Source organism: Kryptolebias marmoratus, linkage group LG7, assembly GCF_001649575.2.
Source record: "Kryptolebias marmoratus isolate JLee-2015 linkage group LG7, ASM164957v2, whole genome shotgun sequence".
Lineage (NCBI taxonomy): Eukaryota > Metazoa > Chordata > Actinopteri > Cyprinodontiformes > Rivulidae > Kryptolebias > Kryptolebias marmoratus.
This window is the reverse complement of record NC_051436.1, coordinates 20,860,123-20,882,313: the sequence shown is the minus strand read 5'-3', so window position 1 is coordinate 20,882,313 and position 22,191 is coordinate 20,860,123. Positions and strand designations below refer to the sequence as shown.

At 40.2% G+C, this 22,191-nt stretch overlaps 1 long non-coding RNA gene across 1 annotated transcript; it reads left to right on the top strand.

The window, feature by feature from the left end:
* Window positions 1-8,853: 8,853 nt before the first annotated feature.
* LOC108245274 lies at window positions 8,854-15,363 on the top strand. Its single transcript, XR_005233414.1, has 5 exons — window positions 8,854-9,884; window positions 9,995-10,155; window positions 14,496-14,633; window positions 14,722-14,826; window positions 14,940-15,363. It is a non-coding gene; the product is annotated as an uncharacterized LOC108245274 (long non-coding RNA).
* The last annotated feature ends 6,828 nt before the right edge of the window (window positions 15,364-22,191 follow it).

Sequence of the window (22,191 nt, the reverse complement as noted above, 5' to 3'; positions counted from 1 at the left end):
GTTGGAGATTGGCCTGTAATTCTGCAGTAGTGATTTGTCTAGATTGTTCTTTTTTATCAGTGGTTTGATAACTGCTGTTTTCAAAGCCTGGGGGAAAACACCTGAAGACAGCGATGAGTTCACTATTTGGATCAGATCATTAGCAACGACAGGCAAGACTTTCTTAAAGAAATGTGTGGGTAGGACATCCAGACAGCAGGAACTGGAGCATTAATGCTCTTTTGAACGGATTGATTCTATACGAGTGCTGCTTTATGGGCTTACCAGCAACGTCAATATCATGTTTAATGATTGAGGTTTGCATTGGAACATCATTGAATAGTTCTGGAAAATGGTCAATTAAAGTGAAAACATCATTTTTTGTTCCCCTGATAGACGTGAAAGCTGGTTATGCAGCATCTTCAACATCTCAGAGTTTGTCAGTCATGGAGTTTGGTAGGAAATGGGACACAGTGTCAAACAATCTTCAGATTCAACAAGAAGTAAAGCTATTGTCATACCCCATGAAAATCACAAAATTGGCTCTCATTCACGTGGTTGCAGGATGAAAATTGTATATTTTTGTTATGGTAGCAGTTTTGTCTGCCACTTGTCAACACAAGGACATGGCCAAACCTTTTGTCTCAGGTTAAAATCTTGGAGAAGCTGCTCGTTTCGGAACAACAGTTTGGACCTGGACCTCAAATTCGGCTTATTGGATTCGAGAATGTACCAGCAAAGACTTCAAGGCAGACTCAAAACAAAGTCAGCCTGTTCCAAAACAACTCTGTTATTATCTACATTTGGCTTCCCGATGTGGCCTTGAAGACCAAAATCTTATCAATTCTCCCTGGAATTTATGTCAACAGAAGCTTGTTGCCTTCTTGCATGTGAAAGTCTGTGAATGTGATTCATGGACCTTTCTGCAAACACACACACACACAAATGCATCATACCGCCTCCTACTGTATGGAAACACACACACACATTCCCATACTCATACTCTGCTGTGCACTCGTTTTTTGTCATCTGTCTCACCCCCCCCCACCCCCCTTCCCTCTTTTTCTATCTTAGTAATTACTACATCGGCTGTTTTAGTGGGCCACTTGTACCATTTAGATATTTGGTACTGCTTAGTTTAGCTTTATCTTCCTGTACACTTAGTTTAGTTCTGTACATTTAGACATGCTTAGATCTGTTTAGTTTAGCTACTATTTTTGACTGTCTTAGCTCATGCTTAGATATGTCTGGTTTTACTTTGGCTGTATAGCGGGCCTGGGGTACTTTTAGATAGTTCGGTACCGTTAGTTTTAGTTTTNGTTTAGTTCTGTACATTTAGTCATGCTTAGATCTGTTGGTTTAGCTTAGCTTATTTAGACAGTTTGTTATCATTGTATCTTGTACCTGTCATTATCATGTTCTCTAACTTTGTCTGTAATTTTGTTCTTGTGTTGTAAAGCACTTTGAGTCGCCTTGTGCTGAAAAGTGCTATATAAATAAATGTACCTACCTACCTACCTAATGTGAAACGGGTTATGGCCAAAGGCGGGGACCTTGGGGGTTTGATCCTCGGCTACATAAACTGGCTCTCAGGGCATAGAATGTCACCTGTCTGGTGGGGAAGGAGCCTGAGCTGGTGTGTGAGGTTGAGAGGTTCCGGCTAGATATAGTCGGACTCACCTCGACGCATGGCTCTGGTTCTGGAACCAGTCTTCTCGAGACACTCTTTCACTCTGGAGTTGCACTGTTGAGAGGCACTGGGCCAGAGTGGGCCTACTTAATGCCCCCCCCCATCTTGGTGCCTTTATGTTGGGATTTACCCCAGTGAAAGAGAGGGTAGCCTCCCTCTGCGTGGAGGGACGGGTCCTGACTGTTGTTTGTGCTTATGCGCCTAACAGCAGTTCAGATTACCCACCTTTTTTGGAGTCCTCAGAGGGGGTGCTAGAGAGTGCTCTTCATGGGGACTCCCTTGTTTTACTGGGGGACATCAATGCTCAAGTAGGCAATGACAGTGAGACCTGGAGGGGTGTGGTTGGGAGGAACACCCCCCGATCTGAACCCGAGTGGTATTTTGTTATTGGACTTTTGCGCTCATCAGCGACTGTTTGAGCGTACTTGTACCATACACTAGCATGGAAGACGAGAGAAATTATGTGATGCTAAGATGGGCCAGGAAAAGGTCAAAAGACCCCGAAGGCCCCCTTTTGAACTCTGATCACCTCTGGATGGTTGTCATACCAGAAGGTTGTTTTCGCAATGATCCTTTCCCACAATAACACCTTCCATCTATCCTTGGAAAACAACATCCTAAGCTCAGGAGACTCTTGGTTCTAAATGGCAAATAACACTCAAAAGGGAATCTGACTCAGCTGTCACAGAATGAAAAGCTAAAATTCAGGCCTCTAGGGGAGGGGAAACACAAGGATGAAAACTTCTGATAAATGCAAAGACGCGATGTGGAATCAACCATAATAAAAGTTAAAACACCATCAAATGATAAACTGAATATACCTAAGTAAAAATAAACTTTCTAGAACTACTAATAGTGCAGATACTCTTGGGTGATTGCTTTCCCACTCATCTCCCAGCTGCTAAAAGAAAGACAATGAAATTTGCATCCCTCGATGAGTTGGCTCTTCGATGAGTTGGGAGGCCCACCCCAGTGTGGGGTCCTTTGTAGCTCAAGAGTTTGTTGAATTTAGGACCCTTGAGTTTGCTTTGTGAATGGAAACAGTCTCTGTGTGTGCTTTGTTATAGCTTAATCTATGAAGCGCCTACCCCCTAAATGTACAGTGATAAACCACAGCATCTTCTTCCTGTTGGGGATCTGGTTCTTCTAAAAGAGGTGGGGTCGCGTTGGGATGGCCCCACTGGAGTGAGGTCCGCCTTGACCTCTTTCAGGGTACAGCTGGGCTCTTCTGCTGGTGCGCACTTGACTCCTCTCACTCTCTCTTGATCACTTTCACCAAAACACGGGGCAGTGTGTGGACTGTTCTGGTCTCCAGCCATTTCTTCCTGGTTCTCTTCCACCAGATTAGCAAAACCTGTGACTAGAGGTGACTGATTAACAAAATGTGCTTTATACTCACTTGTTGTGTCCTCCCTCGCTGTCCAGGGACTGTCGGCCATTCGACAACTCATATGGAGTGAAACCTGTTCCTGAATTAACTAAGCTCCTAATAAACATCAGAACAACAGGTAATGCATCAAACCAGTTCAAATTTGTCTGTGCACAGATTATCATCAATTTTTGTTTTAAGGTAAGATTTCATCTTTCCACCCTTCCTTATGACTGGGGATGGTAACCAGCTCCAAACGGATGTTTTTCCAACAATTCTTTCACAATTTGCAAATCTTCATTTTTTATTTTTATTTTTTAAAGTGTGTCTCATTAAAAGTCTAGTTTCCTGAAATGATTTGGGGGGGGTGCAATCTCTGATTTCTGGCGAATTATATTCCTCTTTTTTTTTCTTTTTGCTTGTTGTTCAGTTTCAAACAGAACTATTCAACCCTTTAACAGTTTCATTGGTTTATCAATTAAAGTTTCTTCAAAGAACAAGGTTCTGCTTTGGATGAATTTAGTGACCATATAAGCAACATTGAAAATAACACTATATTTTGCCAAGCCAGCCATGTCACAATTATTCAGCCCCTACATAATGTTATTTTTAAAGCTGTTTGACAGTTTTTCAGGCCTAAAGTGGAATCATAATCAAGCCATTGGGAAGTACATAATGACCCTTCATTTGCCTCACATGTGGTGTGTATATCACCCATAAATGTATTAAGCTGAGTTGCAAACATAGGAAAGACAAAAAAAATTCCATATAAACTGAGAGAGGAGATTATTTCATTACACATGAAGAGCTTTGGGTATGAACAGATTTTTGAAAGATTTTATATTCCAAAGGACACCACTGGGATCAATAAAAGAAAGTGCAAACCTTATCGAACAACTGCAAACGTGCCTGACCATGGAAGAAAGCCCAAAATTTCATCAAGACATGATGGAATTTTTGATTTCATCAAAAGTTGACTAGACAATGCAAGAAGAAGTTTGGATAAGTTTACAGAGTTGTGGGAGATAGTTTTATGGACTGATGAAACCAAAATGGAATTGTTTGAATATATGGACCAGTGGTATGTCTAGCATGTGAAAGGCCACGCTGACAGCATGCTCAGAGGAATACAATCCCTACAGTCAACTATAGAGGTGGATCATTGATGATGTGGGGCTGTTTTTCTGTAGCAGGAAGTGGCAATCTTGATCATTTACTTAGCGTTATGGATTCCAAGAAATATCACACTATTTTAAAGAGGAATGTGATGTCAACAAATTATTTTTTTGTTGTAGTTTGTTTTGCTGCCATGTCAGCCTTTTGTTTTCTAGTTTTGTTAGTTTAAATAAATTTTCATTCTTTATTATTATGAGTCTGCGCTCTGGGTTCCTCCTGCTTTCCTCCGATCCTGACATAACTGGTGTTGTTTAACCTGTTGTTAACCTCCACTGACCTTGCAGTGACTCTGCACTAGCATTATTGTTGTTAGTAGCTTCATTATTATTGATAGTGTGTATATGAAAACTTCCTGGTTGGGCTCACAGGGAATTCAGCTTTTTTCCTGCTGATGCAGCTAAGTCTGTATGTTGTTAAAGTTTTTCCTCTATATTTTCATTACGTAATAAAAAGATTTGCATCTTGTAACATTTCAAATAACTTGCTTAAACTGCCTCATGTAAAACACAGTTTTGCATTGGAGACAGATACTTCCTCCTATATATGTATTTACACACCAACTGTGTGACGATATTAGGAGACCCATATTGGAGAGAATGCAACAATTTATTAAGACCAGTTTTCAACAGAACATCAGGAGAGACGTCACATTCCAGGAGTGCAGGAAAAATTAATCCAAGGTGAGTTTTATATAACTCTCTGTTCTTTGCTCTTTAATATTTTCATTCTTAAAACACTATTTATGATTAATACAGTCACTTCATTATTATTATTATTATTATTATTATTATTATTATTATTATTATTATTATTAATAATAATAATAATATGTGAGTTATTTTTGTCTTTTTACGAAATAAATAGAATTTAAAATGAACATCATTCTATATGCTTTTGATGAAGGAGTGATACAAATAAAAAAAAAGTTAAATCTAAAGTAATGCATAATAGCTATTTAGTTTCATTGGCAACAGACAATTTTTAAAATAAACTGTTGTAAGTGATCAAACAAAACCATCAAAAATATAAGTCATTTCAATACTTTTTCAGGATTTAGCTGCAGTGAGATGTGTAAAAAGCTCAATTCCTTGTTTTCTAGCTGCTCTGTTTTCTGTTTATCTTCAGTTTCTCTGCGGGGAAAGGTACAGGTCTTAAAAGCCTAAATGTGTTTTTTAACCAACAGAGACAAAGTGTTGGAGTCAAATAATTCCATCTGGCAGCAAAGATGCAGTGGAGTCTGATTCTGAGACGCAGGACACCAGCCCCCACAACCCAGCCACGCTGCCACCTCCCGCCACGCAGGCTAAGGCCAGGACCCGACCCCCAAAAGGTCCGGCACCCACACCAGCCTGCAACAGAGAGATCGCCCAGCACCAAGCAGGAGAGGCCCCCCCAGAGCCCCCAACACACTGGGCAGGCACCAGTCCACCGCAGCAGCCGAAACCCAGAAGGACCAAGGTGAAAGGGCATATAGCCATCCCCCTTGTTGGGCCAACCCCCTGAGGGGTCTAGAGGGAGGGGACACCCATCAGAGCCCAGCGCAGCCCCCGGGACCCTAGCCAAGTCCAGCCAAACCCCAGGAGCCATAGACCACCTGGCAGGAGCCCACCACTCCGGGACATGGCTCGGGCACCCATACGAACGACCCCACACCAAGGAGGCAGCAACCAGCAGGCAACAACCTGCAGGCAGCCCCCCAATGATGCTGTCAGAGACCCCCAGCCACCCCCAAAACCCCAGCCCCTGCTGAACCAGTGCAGGCACTGGAAAGGGAAAGAAAGGGAAACCGCGCTTGCCCAGCCCATGCCCTCCCCTGTGTGTTGCATGCGTGTCTGTGGTAGTGTGAAATGTGTGAAATGTTTATTTATTGAGTATTTTAATAATTAGCATGTGGTCTTTTGTTGCAGGCCTGCCCAACTGCTCCTCATTTAGAAGTGGGGCGGTTGTCGGTGAGGAGAAGAGAACTGTTACTCTGAACAAATAAAGTTAATTGGTTAGTGAAACATAGGCAAATGTTTGTATAAAGTCTAAGGATAAAAGTTTGAGTGCAAAGAAGTCGCTTGAAGTTGCTAGAATATAATTACTCACTTGTGTCCTCTCCAGGGTGTTTGAACAAAAACTTCTGTCGGGGTCCAGACACCATTTATAGGTTCCAGGAGAGGGAAAAGAGAGTGTGGGGGATTTCTGTATATATGTTTTGTTGGTGTTTTCATGAGGGTGTTGAGGTGTAAAGTTAAAATCTAAAATATTTATAAAAAGTAAAGGGTAAAATGCATATGTTTGTATTTATTAAATGTATTTTATGTATATAGGTGGAAGTTGTATTTTGGTAAACTCACCTTTGAGTTAAGAATGGTTTCAACCTTAAACAGCTGAGACTAGTTATGTCAGGATTGGGGACTACAGAAAAGAACCCTGAGCGCAGACTCATCTTCAAAAAAAAACTGAATTTATTAAATAAGAAAAACAAAACAAAAGCTGACGAGGCAGCAACTCAAAAGAACGAAAATCCAAAACATGGTTGGGCAGAACAACAAGGAGACAAGGTATGGAGCACAGCGGCAAACGACAAACAATGAACCAGCGACTAGTGGGAGAAATGACCGGGTTTTTGAGTACTGAAGGTAACGAGGGAAGTGGAAACAGGTGACTGGAGATGATGATAGACAGGTGGAGATGGGCGTGGCAAGGAGGACAAAAGAGAGACGGAGGAGGAGTGAAATGACAGGGCACATTACAAACAGGAAAAAACCAAACTGAAAATAACAACAAGAAATAATAAAGAAAACAAAACAGAAAACACAAAAATCCAAATCCTCACAAGTTAAGGCTGCAATTGTATGATTAGAAGAGATTGTTTGGTGCTGTTAGAAGGCTTGATGTGCCAAGCATTGTCCATTAAGTGGTTTAAATGTGGATAAACAAGCTTTGCCGTATTCTGCATTGACCTTTATCTCCACTATAAATCCAGCTGCAAAAGGCCATGTGACCACACTGATCTGTTGCCAATGTACCTATTTCCAAAATGCTGCTCCAGTTGTTTCTTATTTTTACCACCTACTTTTACAGTCTTTTGTTACCCCTGCCCCAAGTTTTTTGAGATGAAATTTTAAATATCCTTATTTTTAAACAAAATATATAAACTCTCTTACTTTCAACATTTTGTATATTTATTATGTTCCATTGTGACTAAAATATGGGTTTATAAGGTTAGCTAATCATTTTACACAACCTCCTAAGTTTTCCTGAACTGGGGTTGTACTTGCCATTCAAAATCATCATCAGTCATATATTACCACTGTCATAACCTGGTCTTTTTAAACATTTTAGCGTACCTCTCTGAAAGTGGGATTTCTAACTCAAAATAATGGTTAATACAAATTGTGCTCTGTCTTTACAATATCAAAATAAATAAAGGTGTGTGCAACTGTTTAGTGATGGAAACTGCAGCTCTTTTGAGTGAACTGAATCACTAGAATCAGTTCATTAAAATAATTTGTTCAAAAGATTCATTCACCAAATCCTTCAGTTCACACAGTTTATTAGGTAGTAAGTTAGTTAGTTTAGTTTATTTTTTGTGTGTCATACACCATAAAAGATGCCCAGCCCCCATGGGCTTATAAGACATACAAACATATTTTAAAGATGCAGCCAGAGACCAACATCAACATCCTTCGAACATAAGTGTCCTCTTTCGAACATGCCAGGCTTTTAAAACATACTGAGCTAACTGAAACACATAATATTTAAATAAATACTGTAGTTTATCTTCACGACTCATAAAAAATCTGGGTAAACATCAAGAACTTTGCCAAACAATTAATTTCTGAGAGACATGTACAAAGGACAGTACAATAAGAAATGCATTTCCTTTTCAATTTCATTTAAATCAAACAGAAAAGATTTTTGTTCCTCCTCTGGGACTGAGTGAAATCGTCCAGTTTCTAAAGCTAGAGGCAAAGTATCAAATCTAAGTTTATTTGTGCAGTACACTAATAAACAGCGCCACTTCCAGCACAGTACTAAGCAAATGAATCACTCCTCAGCCGCAGCTCATTGTTTCTGCGCATGCGCAAATTTATTTTCTTATTTTATTTTTTTCCTTTTTTTTTTTTCTACTGAACGAAATAAGGAACAAATCAGTGAATAAAGTGGTTCAATTTTTTCACTCAAAAGATTTGTTCTTTTGAAAGAATCGTTCATGAGCAACACTACAACTGTTCAGTTTAAAAAATTTTGAATGAACCACTAACAAAGACGTTCACAGACTTTTTAATTAAAGTATCATTACTTAATAAAATGTTTTACCTAAAATAAAAAAATAGCTGCATCAGTTATAAAACAATCATTTTGTTGTATTTTGACAAATCTACTGTAATTTATGTAAGAACTTGGTTTTTAACTTTTCATTCTTTTTTTTATTCTGATAGTATACGGTGGACCCGTGTTGAACAGCAGAATCATAGGAGGTCAAAATGCATCTCCTAAAAAATGGCCCTGGCGCGCTGCTATTAAGTATTCAAATAGGGTCTTTTGTCAAGGATCGCTGATCACCAACCAATGGGTGCTGACAGCTGCCTACTGCTCATTGAGGTGAGTTTTCTATTTTCTTTTGTTTGTGGTTGTGATGAATCACATATTACTGCATTTAACAAATAACGATTTTGTTACATTAATGAAAAAAACATTTTTTTCTTACAATTTGGTGCAATTTACTTTATAGTGTACTGCAGTAGGGGTTTGTTTCCACTCATAAGACTGGCAGCAGAAATCTGTCACAAAAGTATGTTTGTTTTCACAAACATTAGCATCTTTCATGTTGTGAAGCCGCCACAGTTGCGCTTGGTCCAAATACAGAGTTAAAGGGCATCCCTGGAGGTGGTATTTGTAATGATCCATGCTGTCAAGTCATGCCCATGCTATTCTGCTGCAATTAGCTTCATCCAACCCACCTGTGTTGTCCTGATTATCCTCCTCATCTCCACCTGTACTTCCTGTTACAAAAGCACCTCTCAGCCTCTGCTTCCTTGCCAAATTATCAAAAGCCTTGTGTAAGTAGTTTTCCAGCATTTCTTCCAAGCCTCTGTTTATCTCTCTGTGCCTGGCCACGTTCACGTTTCTGGATTTCCCCATCTTGCTCAGCCCTTGCCTTTCTGGATTCCTGGAAGGGTTGTATTGGAAGTGCACAGTGAGGACAGCTGCAATCTGACAGAGTGCAAATTGTTCACACCTGCTGAACTAGATGGATTTGTTAGTGCCATCTTTTAATTACTGGGGGGGTTGCCTTGAGAATATGATGTTGAGAAGAAGCAGACAGTGAGTGCAAGTGATGTTAAAAATTCGAGCCATGTGCAGTATTTATGAATGTGTGTCTGAATGTTTTTTTTTAAATTATTTTTCTTCAAGGGATTATCTCAGTGGATCAGTAGTGCATCTGGGTGTCCACAATCAGTCAAGTCTCAACCCCCATGAACATGAAGTGACAAAAAATTGAGTACTTCATCTGCCATAGAGACTTCAATTATAGCAGCTTAGACAATAATATCTGTCTCCTGAAGCTGTTGGCTCCTGTCAATTTTACAACTTACATCCAGCCAGTCAGCTTAGCTTCAGAAAACACCACTTTCTATGATGGAATTGCCAGTTGGGTCACTGGTTTTGGTTACACTGGTAAGTCAGAAAATACTTTTTAATGTGTATAATTCATTTAGAATTCCTTTTTTTCTAAAACTATTATTGGATTCCTTACAAAGGTCTAACTTCAACATCTTTCCCGTTAGTAAATTTCGATCAACCCGACATTCTGCAGGAGGTTGAGATACCAATAGTTGGAAACAACAGGTGCAAATGCCTCTATAATGACTACTATTACTACTTCTTACCAAAAATAGAGACCTTGATTTGTGCAGGGAAAGAGGATGGATCAAAGAATTCATTTTATGTAAGTACAATACCAATTTTTGAATAGTATTTGCTGTTGTATTTGGTTTGAGCGTACAGCGTGTATAGTTCTGTCTTCACCATACTTCTAGAAAAAAAAAAATCATAGGTCATGAACTCTTTACTCCCATCATGCCTCATATCGCTCTTAAAAAAAATACTATTATAACAAAAGTCTATAAAATAAAATAAAATAGAGTAATTTCAGAACATATTGAAATTAAACAAATTGTTTAAACCAACTAGGACGTCCCGAGAGCCAGCTTATGTAGCCGTGGATCAGACCGCCAAAGCCCCTGCCTCTAGCCACCACCCATCCCACATTGCACCCGACCCCTTTGGCCCCTCCCATAGGTGGTGAGCCCATGGGAAGGGGGACCCACGTCTCCTCTTTGGGCTGTGCCCAGCCAGGCTCCATGGGCGAAAGCCCGGCCACCAGGCGCTCTCCAACGTGCCCCACCTCCAGGCCTGGCTCCAGAGTGGGGCCCCGGTGACCTGCGTCCGGGCGAGGGAACACTGTTTCTCATCATAAGGGGTCTTTGGGCTGCACTTCGTTGGGCCCCTCACCTAGGACCTGTCTGCCTTGGGTGACCCTACTAGGGACATGTAGCCCCTGACAGCATAGGATCATTTGGACACTCAAACCCATCCACCACGATAAGGTGGCAGCCCAGGGAGGGGATAAGATGTCCCTGGGGCACGTCCCACTGGGAGGACGCCCCAGGGAAGACCCAGGACACGCTGGAGGGACTATGTTTCTCGGCTGGCCTGGGAACGCCTTGGGATTCCCCCGGAGGAGCTGGCCCAAGTGGCTGGGGAGAGGGAAGTCTGGGTCTCCCTGCTTAGGCTGCTACCCCCGCGACCCGACCCCGGATAAGCAGAAGAAGATGGATGGATGGATGGATGTTTAAACCTAAATGTTTAAACCTAAATGTTTAAACCTAAATGTTTAAACATGCGGCTCTTTAGCGCTGCCCTAGTGGCTCCCTGGAGCTTTTTCAAAAATGTTTGAAAATGGAAAAAGATGGGGGTGGGAAATATATTTTTGTTTTAATATGGTTTCTGTAAGAGGACAAACATTTGTAACATTTTCCAATGCTGTAAAAGTGTGTAGAATAAATATTAAAGCTGTGTCCGAATTCAGGGTCTGCATCCTTTGGAGGACGGATTTGTCATAGCGTAGCGACAAGGCCTGTCTGAATTCGAAGTCTCCTTCAAATGCGGCCTTCAAATGCGGCCTTCAAATGCGTCCTTCTTTTCCCCAGATTTGAAGGATGGGTCCAGTGTATCCTTCACGGATCACCATATCTCATAATTCATTGCATATCCAAACCGGGCGTTCAAGCAAAGTGGCAATGACAGTGAAGAGCGGCAAATTATTTTGCTATATTACACTTTAAGTGACCGAACATAATTTTTTATGTTTTTAGGCGAGAATGTGGCTTTGGTAGTCTCAAATATCTGCTCGGTTCATCAATACATCACCTAACTGCAATATCGTTCTGACATTTTCAGACATGTCTGCTCCCGCTATAAGCAGCCAGCTCCCCTCGCCAGCTGTCAGCTGGCCGAGCGTTTCACGTTCGGTACACCGGGGGAGAATGCCTGACTCCCGGCACATTGTTATAAAAACTCCCGCTAGCTTTCCCCAATGAGTGGAAGATAAACACCGAATGAAACGAAACATAATACATTAATATTGTAATCAAAGTTAAACTTAAAGCAACATTGTGCAACAGAATAGTCACGTGGTGCGTCATTCTGTCCAGGACACACTGCAGGGAAAATAAACATTTAATCATGAATGCTCATTATGTATACACTTAATCATTTTGATAATAGGCTAAAATAGACACTTAAAACCTGTGTTACCTTCATTATAAGCCTTATATAAGGCTTTTAATTTTTTTTGCAGCTCCAGACAGATTTGTTTTTTTGTTTTTTTGGTCCAAAATGGCCCATTCAACATTTTGGGTTGCCGACCCCTGCCCTAGCCACTCTCAGACCTTTACCTGACGAAAAGACTAACCCTCTTAAGATCTCGTCCTCCTCCCAAGCTAGCCTTCATATTGTTCCCTGTAAGAACAGAAGATTCAGCACCACGCTTCCCATCCTCCACGTTCCACAAACCAAACTTTCATCTTTTTCAGATAGCCCTACTGAGAGCACACTGTAAATAAAACTCTCTTACTTTTTACCTCTGTGTCCTCATTATCAGTCTGGCTCACTCCAGCTACTTTAGTAGTAAAACGTAACAGTATTGAAGTGTCTTCAAAAGGTGGACGTTCTTCTGGGTCTTCATAATTGCAGCAACGATGTACTGATCAAAAGAAATTACTTTACAGATATAAGTTATTCTTGAACAGTGAGAGTTTATTCAAAATAACAGAGTGTGCCGAATTGGGACTTCTGGCCCATTCTGTGAAGATCCCCCCATTCTCCTCTGGGCTGCTTCTTTTTATTAACCTCTACCACACCCAGCTGTAGAATAACACACACACACACACGTCCCACTGGGACAGACCTTAACAGTATGGATTCAAGTACATTCAATTCCCTTTATGGCGATAAGCTGGGATCTTCAGACCTGCAACAGATAACTTTCCATATTTGTCTTCGTGCAGTTGCTTTTCGACAATGTGAGCTTAGGAGAACAAAATCCACTTCCCAAGAAGGGATTGTAGCTGAAGACAATGTCTCCACTTGGAAGTCAGGCCCCATTGCAACACAGTACAGATGTAGCCCAGACACCTCAGTATCTTTAGCAATAGCTTCTAACACACTCTTCCTGGAACTATTCAGTTACATGGTGCTCTTCAAAAATAATAACCAATACTACACATCAAATTACTACAAATGCATGTATACAGAATAAGTAAATTTACTCATATTCCTGCTTTAGTGTATTAACCTAAATTATCGGTACATTGGTAGGCCTCCCAAGTCCATTAAGTTACATATGGCTAGAACTACATTCCACCTTATTAAATGTATCCACATTAAACATGCTTTGATATGTAGTACAACTTCTTACAGACTACTTTTGTGTTGTCTTACAAATTCTCACTTCCTTCTTTAAACACATCACTGATGCGTAAGTGTAGTCTTAGTCACTAGAAATACATTTCTGCAAAATGACTCTCACACGTAACTGGATATTTGCACGGAATGAATAATAAAACATTTTCAATTAACTTTAGCTGTAACTAGAGTTTAATATGGTTCAAAACTTCATTCCTATTTCTGTGAAATTGTGAAACTAGGTTTCCCTAACTCATCATATGTAAAGATGGGTTTTGGTTGTTCTTGAAGAACATTGTTCTTGCTTCACCTCCTGATCACTCCCTGAAGAAGCATTTGTGTCCTCCTCAGGCATTTCAAGTTCAAATGCTTAACCTTCAGTGTCCATGTCAGGATTTGGACCTGTGTCTTCGTTCTGCATGTCTCCTTCCTCATGTCTCTCGTCCACTGGATTATTGACCTCAGAAAACCACTCTAATCCTGGGACTGACTTTGTCTTTGTACAAGTTTCCTAGTTTGTGTTTCTTCTGCAGGTTGGCTTGAAACACGGGGGCATGTAGGTTGAGGCGGGTGGTCCAGTTTTGATGAGCAACGTACACAGAATACTCATCCTCACTATAGCTATCAGAATCCTCCTGCACACTGTCTCTAATATGTCATGTTTGTCTGTTTGCTGTCTGTTTGGCTGTTTGCCCCAGAAGGGAAGCAAAATGTCATCAATCAACATAAAAGAAGTCCAGTTGCTTTGTTTTAAACAATAATGATTTATCCAGTTTTACAATCCTTTTTCTGTTTTTTTTAGTTGTGATTCCTATATCTGGCTTTGACTACATCACATTTCTTTAGGGTCACTTTGTGGTAACTTTTGAATCTTTTTGAAAGATGTTTGCTTTTTACTTCCATATTTTTATATGGGGTCATACTTATGTTTTCTTCCTACACAATATTTTTGCCTCTCTTGGAGCTTTTTATATCTTTTAGGGGGGTATTTTGCAGCTAATTTGGGATATTCTTTATCTAATTTTGGCCTTGTCTGATTTAGACTGTGGATTTACTTATTATATCACCAGCTTTATGAATTATTAACTACTGTACAACAGCAGTAGTTTTACATTGACTTAGGTGTACCTTGGACACAAACTTTAAAAACCATAGCTCTACAAAATATTCATCTGTATTATCTTCAACACCTATTCACAGGGAGATGATGGGGCTGCATTGGGGACCAAAAATGGCTCCATTTGGATCCAGAGTGGAATTGTGAGTTACAGTTTTGGCTATATCATACAAACACCTAATGTCTACACTCGTGTGTCCCAGTTCCAGAAATGGATCAGTCACAGCATCACTGGGATGAAACCGGACTTTGTTACCTTCACCTCCACCGGCAATAACATTGACTTAAACTACACCTGTTCAAGACCAGCACCTACTTCTTCCATGTCCCATACCACAACTGTAAATACCAGTGTTAAAAGTATATTTAACAGTGGTAAAAAGTTGATCCACAACACTCACTTTTTCTCTCTTTTTGTTTTTGTTCAAGATCAGTTTCCAAGGTTTTATCAGCGATTCGAACCCCGACTGGTAGCGGGTCAGGACATCGGCAATCAGCAGATCCAAACGCGAAAAGTGTTCAGACGGCCGCCTGGTAAAGATCAGTTTTGTTTTTTTTTTTTCCAACTTTTCTTCTCTTTCATTAACATAGTTCTAATGTTAGTGTAGGAGCCATTTATCTGTTTCTTGTTTGTTTTTCTCCACTAGGGGATGTATTTCATTTGGTGTATTGCTGGGATGGGGTATTTAAGGTCAGGTGTGTTTCTACTCAGGTGTTGCTAATGGTAAGAGGCAAACAGTTTTCTACTGTGCTTAATTTGAGAGTTTATGTGGATGTTTTGTGTTGATGGAAAAGGACAAAATGAATGGATGCTTTAAAGAAAATAAATGGCTTTATGATTTATAAGCCAACAAGGAAGATCTGCATGGCAAGTTTAATTAAGCGCACATACAACCAAGACCCACCAGGAAGAACAGCAACCAGTAGCGCAAAATATAGGATTTAGCCGCTACAGTTAGTTTAGACAAACCTGCCGTGACTTTAATACAGAGGTGTTTCTGGGACAGCTGAGCTGTTCAAACTACAACTTTCTTTGACAATATCGCAGGGACATTGCCATCAAAAATAAAATGAAGCCACGGAGCTCTGTTCTCAGTGACTGGGAGAACATGCATGGACACATGTTCTATATTACAGCTGACAACAAAACATTTTCCTTTTCGAGCAGACATTGTTCAGCAGTAAAACCAGCAGAACAAACGTGATGGTCTTCTTGTAATGAAGTGGGTGGAGTTCCACTTGGGTTGCTATGTGAGGGGCTGGGCTCGGCTTGGGGTTGCTAGGTAACCCGGATTGTGACTCAACAATTCTGAGGTTTTTGAAACAGGTAATTTTGCAGATACCAGAAAACATTTACTTATTGTCAAAAAAACAGCTGGGTAAGGTTTTTTTTGCGCTTGCGTTTCTAGAAGCGGTAGATATCCAAATGGAAGTACAAAAACATGCAAAAAGTGAATTTTGCATAATAGGTCCCCTTTAAATACATTTTGTACAAGTGTTAAAAGTGACAGCAGCAAAAAAGCTGCTGGGTCTAAATAATGCAAACACAAACAGACTTGAGTTCTGTCCAGTCACATGCAGATGTAGCTCCTAACTTTGTGTTAATATAAGAGCATTCAGATGTTTCTTTAACTGCTTGGGAACATCTGATGGAAAAATATGAGGTGGTGTGTGAAAAAAATAGTCAAGTCAGAGACACTTTAACAAACATGACTAAACTCAGAACAGCAGAAAATCAGTTACAAACATGTTACACACTTGGTAGATTGGAAATAATCACTGCTGGTGTGCAGGTATGTAGGGGACTTCTGTAAACACAGTAAGGCACATTAATTAATGATGACTGCCATTAGCATTTTCCACATCGCTTGAGGTCCTTTCTATACATAAAGGACACCGGTAGGCATCAACAAAACCAGCGCCAAATGCGGCGGGTCTCCCAACTATCTGCTTGATCAAAATTATTACTGCACCTCTTTTAAATGAGCTGCTGTTTGACAGCTACATGTAAATAATATTTTGTGCTGTGCTTTGCTACAACCTGTTTATAAAATAAAATATAATTTGAGAGGGGTCTCCCATTTTCTGCTGAGGAATTTACTTGTGCTCCACAAACACATGTAAATCAAAACATTTAAAGAAAACATTTCCTTCTTCTTTTTTGAAATACTATAATACTATGAAATGACTTTGATCTAAAGGTGAAAAGAAAGTTATTTAGAAGGATATAAAACATGAACATGACACAGTCACCAGCTGCCTGTTCCCTGCATGGAAAAAGAAAACAAGACAAAGGAAATGGACGGATGAATGGACTTAATGTATGACTATGTCCTACAAAATAAATACTAGAAAAAAAACAGTTTGTTGTGTTTTAAGATAAGAGATTATGATTTGTAAAACTTTTTTTTTATTTTTGACATAATAAATTTTGTTGTTGTGGTGGTGGTTTTTCAGTCTAGTAGTGTGATGTAAAATGCTTTGATCCCTGAAATATGTTTGGGTTTTTCTTGTTGCCGTGCTTTAAATATTGTGGTAATAAACATTTTCATTGAAAATGATTCTGACATACATTTTATTTTAACATTTTGTGGGGAAAAGTCAAAATATTTCCACGGATGGCTTTTTCATTTTTTTTTTTTTTATGTTTATGTTTTTACCTGAGAGACACCCAGGTAAATATTTCTTGAGAGGGGTCATATCAGTTCAATAGGACTGTTCATAACAGTTTCCTTCAGTGTGGTTCAGGATGGTTTGTGTCAAAACTACCAACTTAATTGTAAATAAAAGCATTCTGGAGCACCTCAGAAAGATGGGCTGAGTGATTTGATGAACATTATCAGTCCATAAATAAATATTTGTCATGAAGTGGGGTGAAGGAGGCGAACCCAGTATGCAGATTTATATTTTAAAGAAGAAAAACTAATTTATTCAGGAACGAAAACAAAGAGCTGACGGGGCAGCAAAACATAAACTAAATACAAAAACACTAACTAAATTAAACACTCATAAACAGACCTGAGACGAGACGAAAACCAAACAAAGCATGGGGGGCGACGAGGCACAAACAACCAGAAGGACAGCACATTGCTGAGGCAAGAATATGACAATGAACCAGCAGAGACGTAGACAATGAGACCGGGTTTTAAACACAGAGGGGAACGAGGTAAGTGGGCGCAGGTCAGTGATGATGACTGCAGGCAGGTGGAGATGGGCGTGGCAGGAGAACGAGAGATAGACTGAGGAGAAGTGAATGATGGCTGAGGCACAGGGAACAAAGACACAAGGAACAAGATAACTGAATAAAATAAACAATAAACTCAAACTGAAACATGAAGACAAACTGAATCCAGATCCTAACAACATTAATCTTTATTAACAATGTGTTGTAATGAATTAAGCTCAGTTCGGGTTTATGCATTGAACTCTGGGATCAGTTTCATTGAATCACTGAAGTCCACGCAAAAGTTACAGACAAAACTGACATTTTTATAACTTTTATAACAAAATTGTAAACATTTACAACTATTTACAAATCAAATAATGAATTATAAATACAATGATGAACAATCTTCAGTCTTGAAAGAAACCATTCAAGGAAAACAGTATTTCCTACAAATGTATGTGTGCTGTTCATGTTTTAGGCCAGGGGTTCCAATGTAAGTACCAAATTCCTCTTGAAATGACCTTAAACAGGTTCAGTTTTCTTTGAGAGCACAGCCATTAGCAGAAAACATGAAGAATGAACTGAAGATGAGTTACCTGTTTTCTTAAGTTTATGTACTGCATATAATTTATGTATTTAAAGTCTGACTAGTTCACAGTTAGCAAAGCTAACATGTGTTGACATTGTGAATGTTTTTGTGCTCTCATTTGTTGTTTGTTTTTCTTATTGGATTATTGTGTGTCACGTCACGTGATCTGTCTAATTTAACACACGCGTATAAAATAAAGAGTGTGTCCTCCAATCAAAGCTGGAGAACAACACGAACGTCAAACAGAGTCTCGTGCTGTCACGTTGAACGCTGAGCCAAAAGTAATTCTGCTAACAGGTAATGGGCCCAGGATTAATGAACAAATGGGTGAATGTCGCAACGGATAGTGTGCACCTGCTGTGTAAGTGAACAAGGAAAATGAACAGAAGAGAAAAGGACATGGGACATAGCCGCTTCTCTTTGATGGAGACGAGAAAAATTACGAACTATGGGAAACAAAGTTTTTAGGATGTCTTCGATTGCAAGGGCTGAAACAGACATTTTGACGAGCCCTACCAATGATGACGATGAAGAAGAAGACACAAAGAAAATCGCAGAAGCTTATGCAGAGCTCATTCAGTTTTTGGATGACAAGAGTCTATCACTAGTCATGCATGACGCGGCAGATGATGGACGTGCGGCGCTTGGAATCCTGCGGGCACATTATGCCGGCAAAGGAAAGCCCAGAGTGATCAACCTGTATACTGAGCTGACTTCACTGCAGAAATCGCCGAGCAAGTCGGTAACCGAGTATATCATCAGAGCTGAGACCGCGATCACCGCTTTAAGAAGTGCAGATGAGGAGTTAAGTGACGGACTTCTGATTGCCATGGTCCTGAAAGGTCTTCCAGAGACATTTAAGCCATTTGCCATTTATATCACTCAAAGCAAAGATGGTGATAAGCTGACTTTTGCAGAGTTTAAAACTAAGCTCAGAAGTTTTGAAGACATTGAAAAAATGCGTGCGACGGTATCTGAGGACAATGTGATGAAGGCTAAAGCGGTGCAAAGAGGTGCAAATGATCCTGGAGCGGAAAGTTCTGAGATCGTGTGCTTTAAATGTGGGACGAACGGCCACATAAGCAGAACCTGCCAGCGGAAGCAGTGGTGCAGTTACTGTAAGAATAACAGTCCCAGCAACGGAACCTGCAGACGTAGAAAACAGCGGGACAACGCACGCACAGTAGCCGAAGAGATGGGCGGCAACAAAGAGTATGCTTTCCGGGTGAGCGATGCTGATACGCGAATGGACGAGATCAACAGAAGAGGTCTGATGGTGGACGCCGGTGTGACGTCTCACATCATCACCGACATCAGGAAGTTTCGGAGGTTTGATGAAAGCTTCCAGGCCGAGACGCACTGCGTGGAATTGGCGGATGGATCCAAGTGTCTTGGGGTTGCTAAGCAACAAGGAGACGCGGAAGTGTGTTTGATCGACAGCAAAGGTCGACGGCTTAAAACAGTGCTGAGGAGCGCACTGTACATCCCTTTATATCTGCAGGACATCTTCTCAGTGAAAGCTGCAACATCCAGCGGAGCAACAGTGATCTTCAAAGAAGGAAGGAGCGTTCTTCTCAGAGATGGTACCAAATTCCCCATTCACGTATGTAACAAACTGTATTACTTACACACGATGGACAATGAATGTGGTGATCAGTGTAAAAAATGTTATGACTTACAAAGTTGGCATGAGATTCTTGGACATTGCAACTACAGAGATGTACTGAAACTAGAAAATGTTGTTCATGGCATGGAAATTAAAGGGAGAGGTGAACCAATGCCATATTGTGAAGTTTGCACAAAGGGAAAATTTGTTCAATCTAGGAACAGGGAGCCGGATGCGAGAGCTAAAGTACCACTAGCAATGGTCCACACAGATTTAGCAGGACCTATAGACCCGATGGCCAAAGATGGCCACAGATATGCATTATCCTTCACAGATGATTATTCTAGTGCAGTCTTTGTATACTTTCTGAAAAACAAGAGTGACACAGTACAAGCTACTGAAAAGTTTATTGCTGACATGGCTCCACATGGAAAGATTAAATGTATGAGGTCAGACAATGGTACAGAATTTACAGGAAAAGAGTACCAAGCATTACTGAGCAGAAATGGTATCAGGCATGAGACCTCAGCGCCATATTCTCCACATCAAAATGGTACAGCAGAACGAAACTGGAGAACTTTATTTGACATGGCTAGATGTATGTTAATCAATGGTGGATTACCAAAAATGTTATGGCCATATGCAGTTCAGACAGCAGCTGTGGTGCGAAACAGATGTTTTAACAATCACACAAAGCAAACGCCTTACTTCATGTTGACAGGCAGGCAGCCTAACATTTCTAGAATGCAAAAGTTTGGATGTGTTTGTTACACTTACAAACGAGAGAAAGGAAAGCTGGATTCAAGGTGTGAAAAAGCCATTTTTATAGGGTATGACAAAAATAGTCCAGCCTATATGGTCTACTATCCAAACAGCAGGAAAATACAGAAGCACAGGCTTGTGGAATTTGTATCCAAAGAGAAACATGAGACAAATGTAACTTTGGATAATGATGAAGATGATATGATTAGAATTAGCCCCAGAGCAACCAAAACTCCAGATGCTGATCCAGAAAATGTTTCTGACCATAAACTGAGCACAGAAGATGAATCAATACAGAGTACAAGCCACACAACAAAACATGAGGAACCTGAGAGACGATACCCTGTCAGAGAGAGAAAGAAACCAGGTTATCTAGACGACTATATATGTAGCATTGATGATGAGGAGGACATAGCTAACATTGATTATTGCTACAGACTGATAAGTGCAGTGCCTCAAACCTACAAAGAAGCTGTAACATCAGTGAATGCACAAGAGTGGGTTAAAGCAATGGATGAGGAAATGCAGTCATTAAAGGAGAATGTTACTTTTTCCCTGATCAACTTACCTGAGGGTAAAGCTGTAGTGGGGGGTAAATGGGTGTATGCAATCAAAAAGAATAGTGATGGATCAGACAAATATAAGGCCAGATATGTTGCCAAAGGATTCAGTCAAAAGAAAGGTGTGAACTATGATGAAACCTTTTCACCAACTGCTAGCATGACAAGCATCAGAGTATAAATGCAAAAGGTGGCACAAGAGAACATGTTTGTTCACCAGATAGACGTAACAACAGCATATTTGCATGCCCCAATAGAGTGTGAACTCTATATCGACCAACCAGAAGGCAATAAGGAGGGAACTCAAGAAAATAAAAGACTTGTGTATAAACTGCAAAAACCTCTGTATGGACTTAAACAGTCAGGCAGAAACTGGAACAAAATGTTGCATGACTACCTATGTGAAATCAAGTTTGTTCAAAACCCTGCTGATCATTGTGTTTATGCAAAAATGACTGATACAGAAACAGTGTTTATCATCATATGGGTAGACGATTTGATTATTGCTGCCAGTGATTTGAATATCCTTAGAGCTGTAAAAGAGGAACTTGCGTCCAAATTTAAGATGAAGGACTTAGGAAAGTTGACACATTTTCTTGGCATTGACTTTGAACAAGATGCTGACAGTATTAAAATGTCGCAGTCTAAGTATGTGGGGAAAATACTGGTAAAGTTGGTCATGCAGAACTGTAAGCCAAGAACTACCCCTTGTGAGCAGAAACTTAACTATGCTGACAATGCTGAAGTAATTAATGATGTCAGAAAATACAGGGAGGCAGTAGGAAGCTTAATCTATTTATCAACATGTACAAGGCCAGTTCTAAGCTTTGTAGTAAGTAAACTGGCACAGTACTTTGCAAGTCCTAACACAGGGCAGTGGAAAACTGTAAAGCATGTTTTCAGATATCTAAAAGGCACACAAAATAAAGAACTATGCTTTAAAAAGGGTGCCTGTGAGAACCTAATATATGCATACAGTGATGCCGATTGGGCAGGTGATACATCAGATCGAAGAAGTACAATAGGTTAGTGTACAAGTCTAAATAAAGATGGTCCATTAGTATCATGGAGGACCAAAAGACAGCCTACAGTAGCACTAGCTACATGTGAGGCAGAGTACATGGCACTAGCTGCTACTGTACAGGAGTGCTTATACTTGAAACAAATGTTGTTCAACATGGATGGTCTGGATTATTTAGCTAAGATCTTTGAGGAC